Raw genomic sequence first — 26,334 nt, 5'->3', positions numbered from 1 at the left:
CTCTGTCGTTACCGAATTTGTCAAACGTCGCCATTCCGTAATTTGTGCATTCTTTAGTCGATTGTTCTGCCTGTTCAATTGTACCTGAAATGTTCTTCATTATCTTCGGTGTGTTACAGGTCGTCTGCAGTGGGCTGCTCCGCCAAGTAATGCTGTGAACAGGCCTTCTTCTCAAGCCCGATGATACAAGGGGGTTCCTCGCAAATTCTCGTTAAAACGTTACCGCTTCGTCGAAATCAACTAGACTCTCTGACCTCGCAGAACCTCAAACACAAGTGTTCTCATTCCTAGCCCCACCCCCTCCTCTCTCTCATATATATTTATATACATCTCCATTTATCTGACATGGACCTCGAAGCAGTTAGTTGATAGTGAAGTGAGTCATACTTTGTGAAGGGGTATCCGCTAAAAGGGGGAAGTAAGCCTTGCTGTCTGTTCGTATCACAGCACAAGAGTTCTCTATTTTTCTTTCTCTCTCCCTCTCCCTCTATCTTTCCCCCTGTCTCTCTTCGTCACAAAACATTCACCGCCACGTCCATCTATCGGGCAGTCAGAGACCGCGGACGGACATCGCTACGGCCGGATTTCTTTACCTCCGTGTTGTGCTGGCCTGCCTGCCTGCCTGCCTGTGACGATGGATGTGAACGGGTCATGTCGCCAGCAGTCGCTGTCAAGTTTCGTCGCCTACGTCTTCTTCCTGACGATGTCGCTGAGTTTTGGGAGAATTCTCAGCGACGAGGTCTCAGCCCACAGACTTTTGGATGTTCTGTCAGTGAACAAGCCCTTCAGTGATTTAAGGAACGTTAGAGCAAAGCGGTCCGTGGGATTTTCGCGCGCACAACAAACTGCTATTTTGAATTTACACAATGAATTTCGGGGTACGGTGTTCCCGCCAGCCGCCAATATGGAACATTTGGTAAGTCATGGGTTAATCGGGGTGCGGGGATGCTTAACTTAGTCTTCGTGGCATCCGCTTTCTCTAGAATATCAGTACTATGACGTATCAGACTTATTCTTTCATTTATTATGAATTTTCTTTTTTATTGCGCTGGACAACCGTTGCTTTTCTTTTTTTTCCAACAACAAAGAAAAAATTCATTTTGAACGTTGTAAACAAAATTGTTTGGACTTAATCACACGCTCTCTGACGAATTTCCCCTCCCCTAAAAAGAACACACACATACCTTGCGCTTCAAGAATAGTGTAGAATGGACCCACAGGGGCGGATCCAGGAATTACGTAAAGAGGGGGCGTGTTTACAAAATTAAAGGGGGGGGGGGGGCGCACGCACCCCTCCCCCATTTTTTCTTTTTATTTCTTTTGTTTCAACGAAAAATAAAGGGGGGGGGGCGTGCGCCGGTTGCGGTCCTCGCTGGATCCGCCCCTGACCCATACTGAATGAGTGTGACACTCAGACAAGTATGATTCTATTTTATATCTATACACGTCTATCTTAACGTCACATACACTAAGTTGGATCATTTACATTTTGCACAAGTAATTGGGTTCTGTCGTCTGTAAGTTTACCTAGCAAAATGTTTAATGTTACTGCTCTGATACGGTTCCAAGTTCCTATAAGTCCAGTGCATTAAAGTATGATGCGACTCCATGTTGAAGCGTACTTTACTAGGAAATGAAAGGAAAAAAAAAATCTAAATTAAAGATCGATAGAAGTGTCATCAAATTTAAAAATGAAAAGAAGGAAGTCATGTAATTCCTTTAAAGGCAGGATTACCTTCTGTAAAAACGTACTAATTGTATTGAATATCATTTAAGATCAACGAACAGTAACATATTGAAATGCAGATATTCTGTACGTAACATTTGATATTCATTAAATTATGATATGAAAGTAGATAAATAACGCATAAACTATTGACGCCAAGAATACTTGATCAAGACAAGGACAAATTTTAGATTTACGATCCTTCAAGCCTCAAGAAGTGTGACTTCATGTTTTTGAAAGAAAGAATTGTTTCATCTTAAATCAACTCCGCCATGTTGTTCGAGATAGGCATTTAAAACTGATCACCATGACATGCCTATAACATACGCCAAAACAACAGTCGGAAAAACAAAAACAAAAACAGAAATCGCAACGTAGCTGAAGTGGAAACCGAACGCGAAGTCGCACTATAAATCATTCAGAAAATTCACACGGCTCATCGTGGTAATGAAGAGTTCATTGTCAGATGGTTATACACGTGAACACTCATCAGCGATGACGATCATGATATCTCCCCTCGCTCACGTCCACGATCTTATTAATCACCTGTTGGCCCGTTGCGAAGTCTACAATATACCATAGAAGGTAATCGAGCGATAAAAAGAAAACCAAAGTTAATATTTCAAAGTTAATGTTAAAGACGGAAGCTGGATAAAGAGTAAGAAGTCATCTTGTGAGACTGAACTAACGACTAACACATACATACAGGAGAAACTTGCATTATTTTTGTTAAAGTTATTGTTCTTATGTACGTTTTTAACTTAATTTGCCCAGAGAGTTGATATACAAAGTACTTTTATTCTTTTTTTTTTGGTATTGCTCCTAATGTGAAATAGTTAATTTGATTAAGATTTAGGGTTAAATATTCCAATGTGAATGAAGCGCCCCTTAACCACAACATACAAAGCCACAACAACACAACAACAATAATGTCTGCCCTTCCATGGGCTCTTCCTGCAAATTATGATGTGAAATATAGGTGTTCTCCTTATTTCTGGGCCCCGTTAAATCAAAAGATAAAAACGATTTTAAATTTCCTTACCACACAGGCCGCCATAGACTTACAGTTGAAATCAACTATATAATCAATTTTGACTGTTCATAAACAGGACCCTGGAGAATGTAAACTAATAAGTGTCATGTGTGAACTATAAGGTGTGAAACTATATAAGCTGATGCAAAAGTAAAACAAAACAAAAGGATGGAGATTGACTGAATGACAGTTTCTTTCGATGATTTCCCTCCGGCGCCACCCTCTCCTCCCCCGGAAAAAAAGCCGTCATTAAAAAAATCAAAATTACTTTCGCCCAGTCACCATCGTACACAAAGACAACGATGATAATAATTATGCAGTGTGCATCGGTCCCGTTTTAATGGCGCACCTGGACGTTTGGTGTAGATGACTATCAGTGTTAAAGGGATCGTATAATTTTGGATGAGACCTAATTTCAGATTTTTAACATTTTTTGGTGAGATAATGAGAAACCTCTTATGAAATATGAAAGAGCATGTAATTCCATAAGGAATCCAACGTTTGTTTGATGAAAATTGGTTTTGAAATGGCTGAGATATCCAAAACAGAGCGATTCTAAATTAAGTGTGGGACCCACACTATTTTACGATTGCTTTGTTTTACTTTGCTTTTGGATGTTTCAGTCATTCCAAACCCGATTTTCATCAAATAAACTTTGAATTCCTCTTAGAATGGTATGCTATGTACTAATTTATTTCATTAGTGTTTTCTTGGTATCTCATCTCCACCAATACTGTAATTGTACCATCCCATTAAACCTTCCTGTAAAGGTGGCTGTTATTTTAAAAAGTATCCTATCGCAAAGCCGCTACACATTACTCATTCACAGCTGCACGTTGTTAACAGAATATGCAAATCCCTTCCAAAAACACATTCGTGGTATAGAATGTAGGCTGACTATAATAGCCGTCGTGTTCTACTGCAAAATTTGATTTTCTTGAAAGCAAGAGATTATTGAGCAGAGGGGGTGAGGATATGGGGTATGAGTTTTCTTCAATTTGTCTCCCTCTGCAAAATGAAATTTGTAAGATTGCAGCTTGATTGTAGTGTCGCCGTCCGGAAAGCAGTAGATGACAGTTTCGATACCTGCTGGTTCCTTTTTGACAATATGTTTGTTAAAATGTATGATCAACAGTTTCATTTTTAGAGAGGGAGACATATTGAAGAAAATTCATACCCCATTTGATTTTCTTTTCACTTTTTTTTTCTGATAAATATTGTTATAATAGTAATAACAATGGCTATTGTTACAACTAAATAATTATGATATCTATGAGCATTTTCGCTATCATCGTCTTTATGAGAATTATTACTATTGTTGTTATCTTATCATTTTTTTTTAATCCCGTGAAACAAACAAACTTTTTTAAAATCATTGCTATTATGATCATCATCGCATCAATTTAATCTTATCATCCATTGGAGTGTCTGCTGTATCCCTTGTCTGTCAATCTTCGTGCTCTGTAGTAGGGAAACCGACAAACTAAACAAACAATCCAAGAGATGAAGAGGGTGTTGTATTTTTTTTTATTAGAATGTCATACTTCAATGCAGAGCCAAAGTCATTTGAAATTCCTTTTTTTTTTCAAAGTCAAATTCAATTTCCGCTTTACTAAAGAAAAACACCAAATAAAAGTCAAAAGACTAACCGTATTTGGTTCGCATCAAAATTGGAAAAACAAAAGAAATATTTCGTCTTAATACCAAGGGGACCACGAAGAGGAAAAGAGAAAAAGAAACTAAAAAAGCATATAATTATTATTTATAGCTAATAATTCTACTAGGTAACAAAGTTCAGGTCAGATCAATTCATTTTTATTTCTGCATTCCATTTTCAATATAATATAACAAAAAGAACGCAAACAAACCAACAGATGGTCGATTTTATTTTTAAGGGATGGTATAGTTTTTGTTGAGATGGGGCTTGAGGTTTCAAACATTTTTTATTGATTTTTTTAGGTAGTGAGAAACCTCCCATGAAATACGAAAGAGCATATAATTCAAAGAGGAATTCAAGGTTATTTGACAAAAATTGGTTTTGTACTGGCTGAGATATCAGAAATAAAGCAATCCTAATAAAAGATGGGACCCACCTTTTATTAGGAACGCTTTGTTTTACTTTAATTTTGGATATCTTTGCCATTCAAAAACTGATTTTTATCAAATGAACTTTGTGTTCTTTTTAGAATATGTGCTTTTTAAGATTTGATAAAGTGGTTTCTTAACAAAAAGTTCTCACCTCAACTTATACTATACCATCCGTCACCATCTCATATACGACAGTACAGTGCCAATTCTACCAGGTCACATAGTTAAGTGAGTTAAATTCGGTTTGATTTTTGGAATTCAATTTTAAGTGCAGTGTAGCAAACTTCACAATGAAATGTCGTCATAACTGTTCGAATTTTATTGTGAATCAATAAACATTATGAAGTGCAATCGACGAAGTAGGGCCTATCCTGTCACGGATTTGCCCAGCACACAAGCACGCACACATACACGTGACTTGAATGCCTAACAACAAAATCCAGCAAGACGTAGCAACATGTCGTCATTCGTAATTCGTAAATTCAATAAAGAATAGCACAATGTACAATGTAACCACGCGGAAGAAGAGAAGAATTCTTGGCAGCGTTCACAATCACTCTTTTTTCCCCTATCTCACACAGAATTCGAGAAGTTAATCATTCTTTCGAAATTAATAACATTTACGCACTACTCTTAATATCCTTCTCCGAGGCACAGATATATAAGGGAGATACAAAATTTCCAAAAAGAATATATTTTTTTCTCCAATTATCATGCCAGGTCAAGAGTGAGCCAATATCCACCTGCTGTGTGAATTTCCTAGAAAAAAAAAAAGTTCACGTTGTCTTCAAAAAGGTCATGAGACTTAAAGTCAATGATGCGACGTGTGATATGGCATGTCTTTTGCCCCTTCCAATCCACCACACCCCATTCTTAATTATCTATGGAAAATATAGATGATGAACAGCCTTTATATAGCGCCATTTATTTGCAGAAACATTTAAAGGTGTAAGCCCACTACGAGCATCGTATTTCTGTTGATAGCAATGAACCACACTGTTACTATTGCATATGCAAATTAGTACTCCATATTCAGATATTCCTTGATAATTGTCTCTCAGCATTCTTGTCAATTCCAAGGCGAACGTCGTGTGAACTGCGTGGCAGTCAAGACGGTGTTGTAATCTTACATCCCCTTGGAAACTGATTCTTAGCAAGTGACCTTTAGGTGTGTGCCCATCGATTTTTCCTTTACCATCTTATGCCAAAATCTCACTTCCAATCTAATATCCTCTTCCGAAGAAGACGTTGATAATTCACCTTCTTTTTTTTTAGTTCGTCCGATTTTCCCCCGTAAATGAGATTCAATTCCAAAGGAAAGGGGAAGAGACTCTAATGTGAACAGGGAAGGTAGCTAGAAAATGGCATGGGGCAATTTCAGACAACGAAGCCCTTCTATACCGCGATCAAGTGCCTGACCTGAAGCAAAGTTTGCTGACTTAATGTCATACAATGCCTTCATTCCACCTCTAACAGTTGCTATCATAAAGCGTTGAACAGAAGCAGCACCAGTAGCAGCATCAACAATGAAACAAGCAAGAGGAATCCATGAAAATCATTCGTTTTAAATCAAATCAGTATACCTTAATATAATTGTATGACACGGACGGCTACTTTCAAATTGGTTTAACGGCTGAATCAACTCTGTTCGTGTACAAAAATATTTTTGAATGAAATGAAATGATAACAATAATATTTATATTAAAAAGCAGATACCCCATGTCTGAGGCAATCAGGCTCAGCTAAAATGAGCGACAGATCTTCTTCCGCGTTTCCGTGCTTACATATAGCACGTCGTTGAGGTTGTAATTCATTCAATATGCAGATCCAATACAAACGCTGACAAAGCAGCATTCGTGCTGGCCCGTCGATTTATCAATGTTGCCAAAGTTTCGATGAATCGTACACATGCTCTTAGCGAGCAGCATGCCAAGCTGGCAGAGAACAGTCCTTCCTCCACCTCCGCAGTAGTAGTATAATGGACGTTGATGAATGGGTAAAGACGCCTAGACATAATTCTGCGAAAATTATTTACACGGTTTCAAGTTTGGTTTATTCCCCTTTCCGGAGGAATTCCCGGTAAAGTGTTCCTACCAGGAAACTTCTTGAAGGCGCCAAGTGTTCACAAGCACATGCGCCCTCAAGTATATCAAATTAAGAACTACTTTGTGCTTCATGTAGCAAACGCTATCTATACTGCATAAGCGTAATCAATGTTACAATGCATCTCTCACGTAAAGTCCCCATACCTTTTGTTATCTTTTAAATCAATAAGAAATCATCCTGAGATTTCGCTCTCCTCTGCAATGGTATTCGCGGAATTTCATAACCCAAAATGTAGCTGAGATGTTATTTTTAGCAGTCTGCAGTTATGAATAGGACATAATGAACATGCGTGTTAGCACGTTTACAGGTGTGTGTGTGTGTGTGTTTGTCAGCTGTTTATTCCAAAAGGAATGGTATGGTATCGGTTGAGGTGAGAATTCAGCCCTTATTTTTTGCGAGATATTTAGAAACCACTTTCTGAAATGTTAGGAAGCCAAAGACAAATTCGAAGACAAATTCAAAATTTACCATTTTATGAAAATCGGTTTTGAAATGGCTGGGATACCTAAAAACAAATTTAAACAAAGTGGTCCTAATAAAAGGTGGATAAGGATCAAGGATTACTTTGTTTTGGATATCTCGCCAATTTCAAAACCAATTTTCATCAAATAAATTTGAATTCCTCTTAGAATTATAATTATGCTCTTTCATATTTCATAAGAGGTTTCTCATTATCTCGAAAAAACACCATCAAAAAAACGTATTTGAATACTGTATTTGAAATCTGTATACCGTATTTGAAAACTATTTGAATATTCGATTAATACTACTCAAACTAGTAATGTACATCTCATTTCTTTTTAAAATTTTTTTTTTTATCATTCATGACCTGAAATATTCCAAACGTGCTCGTGTTCAGGTCATGTTGTGTTATAAAATTATGAAAAAGAGGGAAACGTTGAATAAGGAAGTAAATTAGAATTGTTCAAAATTCAACCTGTCATGCATGAAAAGCGAATGTGATGATACGTGTATGCCAAACTATATTTTCTGCCACAAATGTAATTTCATTTTCTTATGTATAGATGGCACACTTCCATCCAACATTGCGTTGGCATATCTAACTTTTACGTATATATTCACAATATAAATATTACTACACGTATGAATATTAAATAGGTTTCTGTAGCTTCTAAGAAGAGAGTCATATTCTGAAAATAAATGGTTTGTTTTTTAATGAACTTATGAGTTTTGATGCGCAAATTGAATAATTGTGAATGTTGCCGGAAGTTCTGGAGTCTTTATATTTAGAATAACAAAAAAGCACGAAATATTCAACAAGACAGAGTGACATCAAAAACTAGATTCCGAATATTCCGAAATATTTATTTTTATAATGGCCCTAAAGGTCGGTATTCTTTAAATGATAAAATGCATTCAGTACTTGGATGTTATAGTCAAACGTAAGCTTAAAAATACACATTTTTTGTTGCAGTACACTGATGACAGCACGAACCAATAGATGATTGAAAAAAGAATCAACATTGATGTAAAATCTTTAGCAAGGTTGTTGAAGAGGTTCACATCTTTTCATTTCCAACTTTTTTTTTTCATACATGTATTTTCTTTTCTCTCGTATAGCTGCAGGTACCCACACTATTTTCTACTTTCAATAATGCTATATACCTAGGACGGTCTTGTTGATGTTTCCCCTTTTTTCTCTTTGTTGTCTTTATTTTATGTGTGCACACACGCTTCTCTGGGTGTCGTCATTACTTGTGTGCGTGCAGTGTGTGTGTGTGTGTGTGTGTGTGTGTGTGTGTGTGTGTATTTGTATGTGTCTGCGCGCGCGCGCGTGTGTGAGAGTGATTGCGTTTGACTTTTTTTTCTGCTACTAGCAACAAGCATTTGCTTTGCAACTGACTGACAAATTGCCCTACATCGACGTTAACGATAAATATTTGCTTTTCTGTAGGTTCCCTCACACATAATCTTAATAATCTAATATGAATATGCTGTAACTTACATGACTGATTTAAATCCCTTTTGTATTATTGAAATATCATTAAAGTCCGTACGAATGTTCAGTTAGGTGTTACTATTCATTGATCTCTGGATGTATATTTTTATCACAATTTTGATTTGTGTGGAAACAGTCAGTAATCATTTATTAAGCCATGTTCTATGTTCAAGGTTTCTGACAGCTACGCACTGCTAAACGATTTCCAAGTTGAAGGAGTCTGGGCTATTCATAAGAGACATGTTAAACAGTGTCTCTGATGAAACTGTTTGAAAATGGAACCGGCAAAAGTGTACCAAAAAAATGGGAGGGAGTAACCGTTCAATAAATGTGAGAAGTGAAAGAAAATAATGAATTAGTGCCTGAATTCACCAGTATACTTAATTTCCCCGTATATTACACCTTTTAGGGCACGGTTTACCAGCAAAGTGGTATTTGTTCATAGATATCTGACTGGTAAAAACATAAATTTATTTTTATGTAATATGTATCTCTCTCTCTCTCTCTCTCTCTCTCTCTGTCTGTTTGTCTGTGTGTATTCTGCAGTGGATGATTACGCAGCTTTATATTTAGCAAAGTTACTTTGTTTTTCATTTTGTTTTAAGTCAGCTGCCACAATTTTGAGCAATGTCTAAAAGAAGTGGTCATTACGGCTACTGTTAAACGGCTACTGTTAAACATGTTTAAATGTGTTGTAGACTAAACTGGTATTCTAGATAATATGTTGAACGATGATGAATTCTTTTTCTTTTTTTCAAAGACGTGGAACGACGAGCTGGCTGAAGCTGCGAAGGCTTGGTCACAGAACTGCACGTGGGGACACGGCCCGGTCGGCTCGGTGACGGTGAACTACGGCCAGAATGTGTGGCTGGGAGACGACACGGGAGCGGGGGCGAACCCCGGTGTTGACGCCGTGCGGAGCTGGTACGAGGAGAGGCGCCACTACAACTACCAAACCAATGGCTGCACGGGCGACCAGTGCAGCTATTATACACAAGTAAGAATATCACACGCATTTATTTGAAAGCAATCTCACTGTGCGTAGCTTTGATAATCATTCGGTGCTTATGTGGGTTGAATCTATGTATTTCCACAATTTTGTTGTTGTTGCCTTTTATTTTAAACAAAGGTTGGATGTGTTTTTCAGTAAGTCTTAAAGCAGTGACGTATGTCCATGTGTGTTTACTGGCCTTTCTACCTTTGACTACAGTCATGTACCGTTGTGTGTGTCTATGCATCAAAGTGTGTGTTTGTATGTGTGCCTAAATTTCGGTGGTTATCAAACAAAGTGCATGCAAATGTACATTCACCTCAAAAAGTGAATGATTTGCCTCTTCTCTCCTGTAATATAAATTTTATGTCCATCTTCATGCGAGACAGTGCCTATGAGACTGGTTTGATACTTTCACGTTTGCGTCGCTCTCAATAGTAGCAAAAATCAGGATCTCTAATTCCCATCTTTGCCGTGTGCTGCGTAATCACGTGAACATGCAGAGGCGCCATTTTACAATGGTCATTCTCCGCCGCGCGCGGGGTAATTTCTTCTTATTGTTATCACACGATCATCAATGATATATTGTAATTTGACCCCTGGTGTCCTATTGCATGGACAGTCTATAGACCATAAGTGCGTTCGTAAACATCTAACGACAGCAATGTTTCTGTAGTCCTGAGAGAGAATATGGATAGTGAAGGTGAAAGGATCTATATAGGCTCTATCGAATGAATGAAATACTTGGCAAACGTAAAAATACAACATCTCACTTTAATAACAAAGTACAATAGATACTAGTAGTCTACTGAAACCGATATGGCATCCTAATTATATGATGTTTATATATTTTGCATATACTGTATACCCCGAAACCGATGGTAAAAGCTCTTGATTGTTGCTATTAAAAAAACCGGTTGTACGCCAAGAGGACTTACATTACTTTGTTAATTCAATGGGACAGAGATTTGCCTAGAAAGTGATAACCGCTTTCGTTGGGCAGTGTAAATGATGCATGGAAACAACGGGGGAAATTCACTTGCTTGTGGGCTGGTACTGGACCAAAGTAGACGTAACCTGGGATGACATATTAATTTTCAACTTCTGTGAAGATTTGCTTGTGGTTCTCAATTTTTTTTTTGTTACAGTTCTTGACATTTTATTTTCTTTGATAACCATTCATTTCATTCATTTTCAAATAATGTCTTTAAGCATTCATTCATTTCCCCATCTTAGATAGAAACATACAAATATGAATTTAACACGAAACAAGTGCATTCACACTAAGAAATACGGGTTCAAATTTGAACCCCAAAATTGTCGCTCATACATCCACCTTATAGGGTGCAACTTTGCATCCCAATAAGCTATTTTGCACCCATAGAGGTGCAATACGGTGAATTTTGAACCTGCAGGGTGCGTATTTGCACCCTCAGTTTTGTGCTAATCAACGGTGCAAACATGCACCCTAAACATTGATGCATTGTGAATTGAAAATTTGGACCACGAGTACCAAGTATTTACTCGTAAGATCAAACTTAAACTCTCATGGATATGTCTGCATCTTTGTAGGTACTAATACAAATATTAAGAGATTTAATTTTCTACTTGCATAATAAAAGGTGCAAATGTGCACCCCAGGGTGCTGCTATAGAGACAAATAGGGTGCAAATTTGAACCTTTAATTTTTAGTGTGTGTATAAACATTAAAATCTACAATAAACGCAAAATGCAATCAAATCTGCCATGATATAAGTGCTGAATACTCATAATGATTTAAATGTATTTTTGTTTTGTTAAGTGCATTTTGATAGTTAAATAAATTTAAGACCACTAAATTGGTTATAGAAAGAATTCAAGATGTACCACCGTTGGGCAAAAAAATCTATCAAATTTGTGTCTTTATTCTCGTTTTCTCTGCGTCATGAAGATCCTGTGATTTTGTGATGTTGAACTAGCAAACGTAGTGAATAACTAGGCATCGTTTTACATTCAATTAAATTTGAATAATTTTCATATAAAGTCATACAAGGTAATATACATAACGCTTGCACATGGGTGAAGACTTTCAAATCACACTGATTTTAAGAATTCATAATACAGTCATAGTAGTTTTGTCTTTAAATATATTTCGATTGAAGAACAGTTAGGGAACTAGGGAACTAAAATTATATATTTTTAACTTTACATGGTAAAAGAAATCCACAGGCAGCGCATACTTTTTCCTGAATGATCGTGATTAGATTAATTAAAAAGAAAATAATAATACGTGCGCACACGCAGACACTCACAAAAAAAAACCCAAAAACAGGGTGTACAACGCTGTGGGGGTTTCTGTTAGAAACGTCACTTGATGCATACAAAGGGTTATTGAGATATTTTACCCGATATAGTAGAGAGTGTTCGCTTAAATTCTATTTCAGTTTGATACAAAACTATTCATAAAAAATGGTAATTCACTCTTGCTGACCTGTGCAGGGGTTAGGGTGGCTAAATTTTGCCCCAAAATGTGTTCTGTGCAAACCAAACTGTGAGAGATCATTGTCATATGGGGCTACAACGTCACTGCCTCGTCTAATTTTCATGGTTGTAACCAATTAATAATTTCATTTATCATGTCATAATTGGATTACAAATTTCACTGTGTTCTCTTCACTTGAATTTTAAATTCTAAATTTAATTCAAACTAACTTGATCCGAGTGTTGCTTTTTGCACCGGAAAGGAATGCTTTGGCATGCACAGTGGTATTTTTCATTCGCTGAGAGGCTGATATATAGATAATTTCTTTTCAATTCGATTTTGTTATTAATCATCAAAAAATCCGGAAACTAATAGTGTGACTTTCCAAAAGATTGACATAGAAATACCATCAAAGAGGGAAATTTATAGATATTCGTTAGTTCAGTAGTGATCAAACTATTTTGGATGAAATCTGTATTTACATAATAATGTATTATTGTTATTATTATTATTATTATTATTATTATTATTGTTGTTGTTATTAATATCATATTAGCATATTTGTATATCATTACCATTTTGAAAGAAGGTCGAAATTGGTCAAATGGAAATGAATTTCGGAATGCATAACAGCGAGAAGACGAGGAAACGTTAAGACGAGATGAATATTGTTTCCATCTTTCATCAGGAGCATCCGGGTCTTTTGAGGCGTAACTAACATCTCTTGTAGATAAATGATTTACATTTTATACGCTTAATGTCAGAGATATCACTTCAGCTCTTTTACGATAGAGACATTTTGCTGTTAATAGATGCAGCTGATGCCGAATATCTGAAACAGAGTTTAGGCCTATACTTCCGTATAAAGACTAGTCTTCAAAAGCAAGACGCCATTTGAATGTAACTTTACAGTTGCGAGTACATTAAGCAATTGTGAACGACAGCTATATTAGGTGAGTATTTAGGGGATTTCCAAATTACACAGGCTTAATGAGAAGTTAACCAAATTTTCTGAATATTCTGCGTAAGATAAGCGTACAGAAGGGTAAGATAAGCGATCAGAGCCTATAGTTTTTACAAGAAGGGAATTGAAATCAGAGTGGAAGGAGCGTTTAGCAAGAAACCCAAGTAGTTTTAACTTGGCATTTACAATCGAAACGGAAAAAGCAGGTCAGGGTTTAAGAGGATGGACTGGGAGAGCTGCCCATTGTGGTTATTTATGTCCGTAACACACTTTGGTGAGTGGTCAGAGTGTTGCGCTGTGGACTTCAGTCTTCTAAAAAAATCCGGTTTCGGTTTCTGGTCCCTTGCAACACAACGTTTCACTTCTCGGGCTTTCCATTGTGTACACTACTTGCGGAAACACCGAGAGGTGTCCCTTATGAGGAGAGCCAGACCATATGGAATGGCCATCATTCCTAGAAATGGTATCCGACGCGAATCCCGGGTTTATGAAAAAAAAAGAACCGACCTTGTAATAAATATGAGTGTTTGAGTGTTCTTATTAAGCTCACTTGACCATGGATTCTATGTCGTAATTCCCCTTCCAAGTTTTTTTTTTCCTTCCTCTTTTGGTCGGGGGGGGGGGGTATTTTCATTTGAAAGGAAATCGTAAGCAATACTTTTTGAAGGCCAAATTAATATTATCGCTTTCTATGATTTATGAATTGATGGTTATCATGGTTAGTATATACCTGATATCAAAGACAGCGGGAGATCCCATATAGTGGTTACTTTCTGTATGCATTTTCGAGAAATTCGTTTTGTTTATTCTTCAGTGCAAATGGGAAATCTAACTTGAAGAGAGTGATGGAAAAGTTTCTACCAATCAACATATTATTATGCGACTTATGCATTTAAGAACAAATAACAGTGCTTTCATTTTGAACGTGCTCAACTCTAACAGAAAGAAAAAGAAAAAACCTCAACCCTTCATGAATTTAATATGCAGTTTAACATACGGAATTATGATAGATCGAGATATACAAAAAAAGAAAGAAAAGAATCAGTACTGATACAGAAGGTGATCCGAGAGGATACTCAGATCACCTAAAAACACAGTCACATACTCATTCAGAGCACCATACGTGTTGTCATAAAGTTCTTAAAAGTTCTTGAAAGTTTTGATATAAATATATGATAATAACGAATATATATATATATATATATGATCATTATAACAATTATTCTTATTATCATAGTCAGGAATAAGCGATACCAAGATACATTTGGTAGGAATTGAAGAGTGAGACTAGAGTACAATGTCATATCCGTTAAACTTTACTTTGCGATATATTTGGAAGTTTACTGAAAATACCGAGGTGAAATCCTCCTTTCAACCTCACTCATGTGGAACTTCCTCGAACGGCAGTCTTTCTTGAATCAATATGTATTCCAAGAAATACGTAAGATCTGGAGATCGTAGGCGATATCTAAAAAGCATTGCATGATTACATTTTTCAATATCAACAAAGAGTCCATCAGCATAAAACCTCTTATTTACCCTAAGTTGTGATACGTGTGTAATAACATAATGAGAGTAAATCGTGATCCAGAGCAAAGGATGTTTGCAGTGGCGGATCCAGAGGGGGGCGCAACCGGCGCACGCCCCCTTTATTTTTCCTTAAAAACAAGAGAAATTAAAATAAAAAAATGACATGAAAGTGGCACCAAAAATATTAGCTACGCCCCCCCCCCCCCTTTACAGAATTCCTGGATCCGCCCCTGGTTTGTGTCATCTTCTTATAACCTGCAAGAAAATGCATCAGTGGTATTGCTTATGTTATTGATATAATAAAGAGGAGTGGTCCGAGGATACAAATAATTTTCTTATGATCTGATGAACTAGACAAATGGTTGATACATTTAAAACGTTCAGACAGATCACTCCAGTCACTAGCGATGCCGCCGTATTCCAAAGTGGTTCAATTTGTTTATCTAAGTAAACTAACATGTTTCACTTCGGTCTCAAAAGTTGAAGCAAGCAAGGTTCAAGCAAGACTACTGTTTCATCACACAAAATTCTTGCACGTGTTTTCTGAATGTTCTGAATAAACCTGAAATTTAAAATCAAGCGTGCGTACACGTGGCCTCAAAATATTTTGTGAAGTGATTCACCCTAATCAACAACAGATCATTATTTCTTGCCAAGCTGGTATGACTTATTGTTTAAAAATATTTACACCCGACTTGTTTTAGTGCCTTGTCCAGTTTGTATATATAGTATGAGGTCTTTAGGTCAGAGTATTTATTTGGTCCGTTCTTAGTCTTAAAAAAAGTAAAAATCGCCAGTAATTTCTAGATATCAACACTGGAAGAAAAAAAAAAGCAAAGCAAAGAAAATCTGACTCGTCTTTATAGGAAATAGTAAATTTTTCTCTCATTTTTATGCAGTCTTTTTTCCCTCCTGTTGTCAAGTTGCTTTCAGGAATTTAATTTGGAAAAAAAAAGTGACGGGCATAATATGCCTGAGCTGATATCTCCAGAAAGCACACTCCCTTTCAGAAATCCAGTATCTGTGAATACTTTTACAATGTTACCTCATTTCCTGTGTGTATACTGTCCAGGGAACTGACCACCATGTAAAGGTAGACAGAACCAGCTCACGTTGTAACGTTATTTTCATACAAACTGATGGCCCCCCTTTCTTTTCTTCTTCGCGTAATGACATGATTACGGTGTTTCCATAGACAATTTAGATGTGCAGATAACTATACATCCAGGTCACTTCCCAGCAAGCTACTATCAGTACATTATTTTTTCAAGTATGGTTATTTTTAGCATCGATTGTCGTCATGAATTTTTGTTTGTGTTTTTATTTTCCCGAGGATGGGCTTATTTTGAAAAAAAAAAAATTGAACTGCTTAGGTTGACATTTTGAGTCGTGGGTTAGAGTATTATGATCGTATATATCTAGAATATAATTGTCAAGACGCATGTCTCCACACCTTTTCCCTCGTGACAGATCATCAATAGCCTCTTGTCAAAAAACTGCCTAAAACATCACTTCCTTGAAGCAAATCGATTCTAATGAATACTAAATCTCATTGTTACTTTGCATTCTTTCTTCTTTTTTTTTTTGGGGGGGGTGTATTTTATCTGTAGAATGGTGCCGCAGCAGAAGCTGCAGCAAAAAAAAAAAAACAAAAACACACAAACAAACAAACAAAACAAAAAAGAACAAAAAGCAAAACAAAACAGAACCAACAACAAAACAAAAACTTAAAACAAAAACAAAACAAACCAAAACAAAAACAAGGAAAAGATAACAACAACAATGATGTCAATCGGCCTCAGGTTGTGCCATTTATCAGTAAAAGACAGTAACAGTATACAGGCATCTTTTTATTTACGGATTTTTTATGGATTCATCCTTTTCGGGATTTTTCTTTTAATATACATATACACACGCACACACACAAACACACACACACAAATGTCCGCTGCATTATGTACATAAGTACTAAGCTGTTAAGTGTATCCGATTCTGTTTGAAGCTACCTGAAAAAAAAATAAATATAATTTCGAATATATATCATTTTCTGTTCACTAGCAATTCAATGTTTTATTGATTGATTAATTTAATTTCTGAATTTCTTTTCATAAATAAATGTATCAAAAAGTCAGTTGGACGAACTACTCGAGTACAATATTAATTAAATCTAACAGTTGAAACAGCTAAATGATTACTTCAAATATGCGACATTATTCCATAGTAATGTAAGATATATACGAGCAGGCGTTAATTTATGCATATATATATGCAAGTATAAAATCCCAATGGCATGTAACAGCTGTTCAAAAGACAAACAAAGCAACTCTAAATATAACAGAAATTCAGAAGACCATCATCATAAGCAAACGCTTGACGAGGAGAGGATAATGGCCTCAAAACTGATTATCTAAACAATACGACATACTAAGGGGATTTACTCAAGTACCACTCGCTGAGTGGAGATAGAAAGGAAAAAAATGAATGTTAATTCCTAATACCTAGTCACACGTTAGCTAGACAGATTTTGTTTGTTTGTTTGTTTGTGTTTTGCCTTATAAGCAACTAAAGCTTTCTGCAATCCTTGGAATATGCATACCTAATGTTCATCAAGGAAGCCTTTACCCAGACACCTCTTGACTCTTCTGCTACTTTGGTCATGTATGAAGGGACGTCATTCTTATAAATCTTGTCGAGCATGATGTGCAAACACTCTATAACCACCTTATGGTTACTAATAAATCATTCCTTCAACACCCTTTTGACACCAACTGCTGTCAAGGAAATCGCTATCAAGACGTGATTAGAGACATCCTTTATCTTTCCCTCATTAAGAATTACATGTAATCTCCCTACCTTTCGATGTTGATGTTGATGTTGAGCCTGCACTGATAATACACTTCCTTAAAACCTTCTATGATGACAAATAAATGTTGCTTGCAATTGCTATGGGGTATAGGTCGTATGATTTGTGACGTATCTTTCAGATAATTTCCAAGTAGATATTTGGTGGTCTTCCCCCGAGAGAAGTTATTCTTCAAGCAAAATCTTTGATGTCGATTTCGATCAAGAAAATCTGTGTCTCCACCCTCATAATGCTGACCTGACATCACCTCTTCGCCAAGAGACATATTTGACATTGAAATGACAATTGAATAAAAAAAAAAACCAAACAACAACTTCGTGTGCAATAGTGACGCAAGGAACGGCAAGAATGGGTTGTATATTATTCGAAGCGTGACGGTTAAAGGAAACCCAAACTCAAAGAGAAATATGGATTGAGTGATAGCAGCAACATTAGTGGAACACATCAGTGAAAGTTTGAGGAAAATTTGACAATTGATGCAAAAGTTATGGATGTGTACAGTTTGATGTTGGAATCGCTGGATGAGGAGACTATTAAAGGCTATGACGTCATGTGTGGACAACAATATAAAGAAAATATAAAGCGAATTCCACAATAATTCACTTCTCTAGCAGATGAAAGAGCACTTGATTAACCGCTTTCAGAAAGCAGGGGGAATAATTGCTACCCATAACATATGTCAGTATCAAGTTGGTGGAATGTGTGATTTTCATGATTTTTTTTTTTTGGTGGAATTCATATTTTCTTTATACATCGTCCACACATGACACCATAACCTCTTCATCCAGCGGTTCAAACAACAAAACTTGTTTGCTGCTCTCACGCAGTCCACATTTTTCTTTGGGTTTGGATTTCCTTTAATACTACGTTATTTTCAACAACAACAAAAATGTGATGAAATATAAGGAAGATTTTTTTTTTTTCTCTCTCTCCCTCTCTGTCCATACAGTTGATGTGGGCGTCGTCAAAACAGGTGGGCTGCGGGATGCACTTATGCCCCAACATCAAGGGATCGGGGAACCGAAGGGGCTGGTTTGTGACGTGCAATTATTCTCCCCTGTGAGTATACAATCATGACTTTAATCCATCGCTTCCGGGAACTAAATGTGGCGTCGTGTAAAAGCTCTATGGAAAAAATGCCTGTATAATTCTCAACAACAATTTATCATGCGAAAATTTTGATTCCAAGAGAAGAGTTTGACAAAACCTCCTTCGACTCAAAATGAAAGAAAACAAAAAAGAGGAAGTGTCAATGTCTGAAGTTCTTGCTTCCTTGCACTTACTCCTTTCTACTGATTATCGTATGGGGGGGGGGGGGGTACTCAAAGGACCGAGCCCAATTCCAACTTTGTAAACTTGTTTGTGTTCACCGAGATTATTGCATGCTGAGAAGCATCGAATGATTTTAAAACGGAAGAGATAAAATGAACACTTCTCATAATATGTGCAATGTCTGACAGGGGGGTGTTGAGTTATAAAAGGTTTTTTTTTCTTTTAAGAAGATCTGATATTGCGGGCCGGGTTACTGTTTTGCATGTTTTAGAACGTGCAACTTGTGGTTGCATATTTTGTGTGTGAAAGGGGTATATGAATCACAGCCGCAGTTTATGGGATTATGGTTGAGGTATTTCATGTGAGGTGAATGTGAAAAACAAACTTCTTGCTGTGTAGAAACATAAGTTCATATTGCCTTGACGCATTTGGGAATTCTTTACTTCGCTCTGCGTCACTAGAATTCTTTCCCACGCAGTGTGATTTGTTGCTTTAGGGTGAAAAATTCGAACCCGAGTAGAATTTGTACAGTATGATTCTTTCTTTTTTTTTCGTTGTTGTTGTGTTGGTAATAACCGTCATTATTTACCCTTTTCCTTTGCAGAGGAAATTATATAGGGGCAAAACCATACATCAAAGGCCAAAGCTGCACAAAGTGTGAATCAGGGCAAGGGACCTGTGAAGCCAATCTATGCAGTGAGTTTTATAAAGTTCATGTTTAGCTAAAATGCACTAACATCATGTAAAGTTTGCTTTTGCTTTGTTTTACCCATGCATGCACTGTAAAAACATCGGTGTTAGATTTAACACCACGGGTGTTAAATCTAACACCGATCAAACTTCAATAAAGGACCACACCCACAGGTGTTAAAAATGCACTGTGATGGTGTTGAAAAGTGTTCACCTGACACTTCGTGGTGTTAATTTGACACTGTACCTGGTGTTATTTTGACACTGTACTGGTGTTAATTCAAAAATGACACCACATGGTGTTGATTTGATATTTGTTGGTGTTAATATCAATGGTTTAACACCCGTCCAGCTTCAATAAGAGACCACACCAGCTGGTGTTACTTTGGTGTAAATTTATTTTCACATTTTTCAAAAATCTAGTATGTTAATGTAAAATTCTTGATCGTCTTGTTTAAATTAAAAATCAACAAGAAGTGCAGTTACTAAGAAACTCTTCAAAAGACAGTTTAAAATTTGGAAATGACACCCGGAGGTGTTGATTTAACACCATAAATGAGCACCGAAAATTTAACACCAGCTTGGTGTTCACTATTGAACACCGGACTTTTTGCAGTGTGTGTCTCTCTTGTTTCTGTTTGTTTGCGTCTTTAGAGTGCAAAGACATGATATGCCACTATCGTTCGAATTACCTTCACTATAGATGGACTTAAAATGCTGTGGAGACGATTAGTGGTAGACGTTTAATTGAACAGTTGTTGAAATCGCGAATATCATAGCTTCACATTTTTCCATAAAACAGGGTGATACCGGTCCCAATATTGAATGAAGTGCAAATTGAATAAAGCATCTCCCCTAAAATCTTCTTTTGGTAGGTTATACTTTAGCCCGGAGAAGAGACAAACTTTGAGAAAGATTGATTGCTGCATTATCAATTTCCGTTGATTATCAAAGACCAGGGTACCGTTTCACGAAAGTTGTCAGCGCTGACAAGTTGTCAGTCACTGACAATTACCATAGTAACAGTCAGTGACCAGAGCTTCTCAGCCAATCAAAACCAAGGATTTTACTGAAATTGTCAGCGCTGACTAAATTCATTTTGATTGAAATGCGATATATTCATTAAGATTCTGTGCAAGTCAATGAGAATGTGTGATGTGATGGTATCGTCGTCAACGTGATTGTGACGTATGTCACATTCTCTTGAAAAGAAGAAAAGCTTTCAAGTTCCTTGACATTCTTGCACCTCCTACTCTGGAAGATTTTAATGATAACTTGTTCTTATTATGTGTTTATGTATTTTTCGTCGTTTCGTAAAAGCAATTCGAACATGGGATGGCATGTCACGGTAAGATATAAAAATGCGATATATATACATATTAAAAAGAATGTTAATTGGACGTTAATTGTGTAATGAACTCTCAAAGGTACTTTTCCTGCAAGCTATATTTATATAGTTGCATTGACATGTTGCTATGGTTCTGGTTATTGTACTTGTCATTGCTTGAGTACTGAATATCATTCGAAATTGTAACAAAAAATCGATGACTAAATTGATGCCTCACCTTTCGCATTAGCGTTGTACCACTGTCTGCACTAGTTTACGCTCTATTTTGGCGCGCTCTCCGCCGGAGAGGACCTCTCGTTACAATAAGAGATTGCTTATCTGCTTGCGTCAACACACCTTGCTTCCGTGCCTCCATCGCGCCAATCTCGTTACTAAAAATATGGTAACATCACTAGGTGATATTTTCCCCACACTTTTCGCCCCTGGCGTCTACTCAGCGCTTGGTAATGTTAGGTTTGCTCCAGAAAACAGGCCGTGTATTTAGGAAGTTCCATGTTGCAGAGCCGAGTTGGCTATTAATCTCTTGTATGCAGAAACGTCTAGCAGGATTTTAGAGTTCGAAATGGGTGTGTTTGGTCAACCTCAACATTCGAAATGTTTTCTACGTCTAACTATCCCGTGTTCCATTTCAATTTCTAACAGACTATATCATTTTTTGTTTTTGTTTATCATTAAGTTGGCAACTACCAAAGGTCAAGAATTTTCACCCCTCCCCCCTCCTTGTCCAAGACAGCAGGCACAGGAATCGGGCGGGAGGGCATTTCCTATGGTACTTGTCCATTCTGATTCATGTAATGCTTAATTACACCTGATATCGCAAAACATTACCCCCGGGAGGCCTTGTGCATGAGATCATCAAATTGATAGAATTTACAAAAACGTGTTTTAAAGGCCATCTACAGCACCTACTGTGTCTTGAATGTGTTACGTGAGGAATTAATCAATTATAAATTAGTACACCGGAAACGGGCATTTGGCTACAAAGTATCATGATAGACTGGTGTCAATTCGTCTCATTCAGTATCATAATGCTACCTGTATTCATTCCTTCCCTTGTACGTTGATTTCAACCCAAGTGGCAGGCAAGGAAAAGAACGAAAGAACGAAAGAAAGAAAGAAAGATGAAATCCTTTCCAAACCACATTTCCAACACTTTCCAACTCAATAAAACAATAGATCATAATGAGGTGAGAGAATTGTTGAATTCCGATGACGAATGATATACAAGTATGGTACACAAACAATATAGACACGTTAATCGTAGTGGTCATTCATGCCTAATACATCAAGGTTCTCTGTACTTCAGCTGCTCTACACTGCAAAAACATCGGTGTTAGATTTAACACCATTGGTGGTAAATCTAACACCGATCAAGTGTCAACAGAGGACCACACCCACAGGTGTAGAAAGTATGTTGTTATGGTGTTATTTGAAAAGTGTTCACCTGTCACTTTTTTAATTTGACACTGTACCTGGTGATATTTTTGACACTGCGCTGGTGTTAATTCAAAAAATGACACCGCGTGGAGTTGATTTGATATTGCTGGTGTTAACTTCAATGTTAAAGCACCCGTCCATCTTCAATAGGAGATCACACCAACTGGTCTTACTGTGGTGCAAATGTGTTTACACCTTTTCTTCAAAATATCAAGTACTTTATCGAAAAATTCTTGATCGTCTTGATCGTCTTGTTGATGTTCAAAATCAGTAACTAAGAAACTATTCAAAACACAATTTAATATTTTGAAATAACACCCCGAGGTGTTAATCTAACATCGTTAATGAGTACCTGGAATTTCACACCAGTTTGGTGTTTCTTTTTTAATACCGGACTTTTTGCAGTGTATCTTCCTTTTCTTTCACGGAAGAGAAGTGGAAAGAGCCAAGAGACGAATTGGCTGAGACTGCATTCCTGTCACAATCAACTTGGAATTACGCCCTGTGATTCCTGCTCACATAGTGTAGTCTGATACGAGCCTGAATCACGACCACCAAGTAGCACAACTATAATGACATTATCGACAGACGTGCCTTGAATGATGTTTTAGATAAGGAGCATAAATTCCGAGACGCCAGAAAAATGGATTACATGGAAATCAAGCGAATAAGTGCCTCCATGGCAACCATACAACAACCGAGTGAGAGCTGTTGCCTAGACAGCAGCCGTTATTGTGTTTTTCTATTATAGGTCAATTGCCAAAGTTTGTGTAGTAACGCAATGTGTGCGGAAACATGCCACACACAACGTGACTGACATGCCGTTCGTTCTTAACCCTGCGTGTGCAGGGAGTATATAGATTGGTACAGAAAACCCCAAAGCCTTATACACACTGTCCAAAGTCCCTGCACGGAGAGGGTTAATATCATTCATTCATTCATTCATTCATTCATTCATTCATTCATTCATTCATTCATTCATTCATTCATCATTCATTGATTCATTCATTCATTTATTTTTCATTTCCAACAGAAACATAGAAATATATTACAAAAATATAATACATAGATTACATCATAATACAAAATAAAGAATAAGTTTACAGAAAAATTGTTTGATGTAAGTATACAAAAATGTTGGAAATGGGGAGGAATGCTAAAAAGCTTGGCTTGTAGGGTGCATTCCCCTCACACGTAATGCAAGAAATTATATGATCGATCGAATAATATTCATTTTAGATGGATGAAACAAAGAAACTAAGACAAAAAGGTCCTATAACTAACCTAACTAATCAATATCACCACAGTTTGAAGGGACTTGGTTGAAGGAAGCAGTTGTGTAGCCAGTGCCACAGCAGCATCCTTATAAGGTATGAACAAGGTCGAGGTATCACTTGGTACCTCATTGGGATATGAACAGTACCTCACGCATGTTTCGAGAGAGCGAAAAAGGGAAAAACCCCTAGATTACCTTCAGAGAATAAGATGATAAACTTGTCCTCATTTGAGCAATGAGGAAGAGAAGTGCTCCTTGATTCTGTTAGTTTCAAGATACAACGTTATCTCGTCTGTCGCAAACGTACCTTAAACATCATTCGAATTGAATAATGACCGTGTAGTGATTCAGCATAATATTATGACCTCCATTAATATAATAGCAAACCCATTTTGTAACAGACGTTGGCACGTAGAAGCTGTGGTCTCCAAACTTTCCAGGCACCGATTAAATTTTCACCATCTCCACTGCCAAAAATCGTTAAACGTTAGAGTGGTAGATGGTGTGAAAATATGAATGATTCAAAGATTGCTTGCCAAGTTTCACGTTGCATCACTTGGCGGGAATTCAGTCCTCCGTCGAGAGCTGATTGCAAAGTGGGCTTTCGAATGTAAGCATTAACGCGGTTCACAGTTTTTGAATGGGGTTTGGTCTTGAGGGGAAACACCGCACATACTTACTTAAAGGTCCTGTTTACCTTTGGGAACAGTGATTTAAAAAATGTCAACATGTGTAGGTCTGTTGTACCACAAAACATCCTATCATATAAAATTTTCGTGATAAAGTCTAAAATGCAAGGAGATATCTTTATTTTTCTCGATGAACCGTAACTGTAGACGGTTTAGTCTGGAAACATATTTATTGTAACTATTGTTCACATTTTGTTTATTTAACAATACTTAACATCGAATTTACCTATACAAATTTTTACAGTGGTTGTTTCTATCCCTTAGCTCACATTTTAGAACTATTTTAAAGCACAAATGCTGGGTTTTGTTTCATCTGCAAATGGTAAATAATGCCTTTAAGAAGAGTAAAGTCAAGCAAAGAGAACGTGAGACTTCACTAAAATCAGACCAGAAATAAGAATTTCGAAGTTTGACATTTTTTTTTTTAAAGAACTAGTAATATCAATCACGGTTATGAAAAATAGAAATTGTAATGATGTAAATATGTTAGGAGGGTGTCGTGAAATCATCATATCTCCGTTTTACGCGAGTCATTTCAATTCTATAGCAATATTATGGAGAATATAAATTTCTTCTTGATTTCATATCTGATTTTCAACATCTAATGAAGATGAATGTGCAAATGGAGGGAAGTCTCGAATAAGGTGTCGGTAGTATTGCTTTACCTAAACCCCATTTATGTTATGTAACCCTGACCGATATCACTTTTCTAGCGAGATGTCACTTTGTAATTTCATGTCACTCCTTTTTTACACTATATCGTTTGTTTGATTTACTATAATTGTCCAAGTCAACTCGAAAATGCAGATTGTGGTCAATTCAGAGGTGGTGATTCTTCTTCCAGCTTTTCGAGGTGCTGATATCAAAAACAAAATCTTATCGAATAGTAATCATAATAATGGAGACGTAACTATGAAAATGAACGTCATAACGCTATGAAGTTGCATGCTGCACTATTTTTTTTTAACTTGAAAGTTGGCAGAAGTAACCGCTGAGTTCCGCGTAGGCCCTACTTTGATTACGGGTTGAAATTATGTTTTCAAGGTAGCCATTTTTATTTTGTTTCCCTTCAAATTGACGCAATAATTGAGGGATATGAGATACACAGACTTTTAAAGGTTGTTGTTTTTAGCGTGGGCTATAATTGCACATTTACCCCCTTTAATCAGGCCCTGTAGAAGACAAAAGGTGACCGCTGGCATTTGGTAAGACAAACTCCGTGTTCCCAACGGACGGTACGGGTTCTATTAAAACAAGTTGGATACCCCCTGTATGATGTCACACATCTTTATTTCCCGCCGCATTGACAGCTGCTCTAGCAAAGGAAGCAACGACCGGGGAACCTTTCAGTACTCGCTGTCTCCTCAACAATAGCACACATGATTGGGTTGAGGCCAACTGTTCTACTAAAGCGCGCTCTCGTATATCTGTACCCCTCAAGAAAACGACTGACATTCATTCTTATATGTGGGACACACACTTCTTTGGGGGGGAGGGGGGCAGGTTCGCTTCGTTGTCAAGTCTGGAAGAGGAGGAAGGGGCTTGGCTAGACGAATGCCCAGAGAGGAAAGAAGGGCGCGGGACCCCCATCTCACCTACTCTTTTCCCCTTTCCCCTGCCCTTCTCTCTATCATATAATGGTAAAACAGTTTTGACACAGGCACAAAACGCTCATGGCCGTTTCTAACACACGTTCGAAATACAATGGAGTTGACAATAGGGACTTTGAAAGGGGTACACGAGTTTCACGCTCTTTCTTTGTATATAGTTCTTTACTGTATTGAGAATTCATGATATCTCAATTTATTATGATCATCGATGAAATTGAACGGCCCTCGGTACGCTAAAAAAAAAACAAAAAAAAAAACACACACACACAGGTGCCTGTGGCATATGGTTA

The 26,334-nt window shown here is 37.1% G+C and overlaps 1 pseudogene; it reads left to right on the top strand.

The window, feature by feature from the left end:
* Positions 1-644: 644 nt before the first annotated feature.
* The window catches only part of LOC139723148 (uncharacterized), a 48,794-nt pseudogene continuing 23,104 nt past the window's right edge, over positions 645-26,334 (top strand).

This window comes from Diadema antillarum, unplaced genomic scaffold (assembly GCF_040938485.1).
Source record: "Diadema antillarum isolate AM-2024a unplaced genomic scaffold, OU_Dant_1.0 scf00000182, whole genome shotgun sequence".
Classification (NCBI taxonomy): domain Eukaryota; kingdom Metazoa; phylum Echinodermata; class Echinoidea; order Diadematoida; family Diadematidae; genus Diadema; species Diadema antillarum.
Note: the sequence above shows the minus strand (reverse complement) of the source record. Positions and strands in the feature narration are given on the sequence as shown.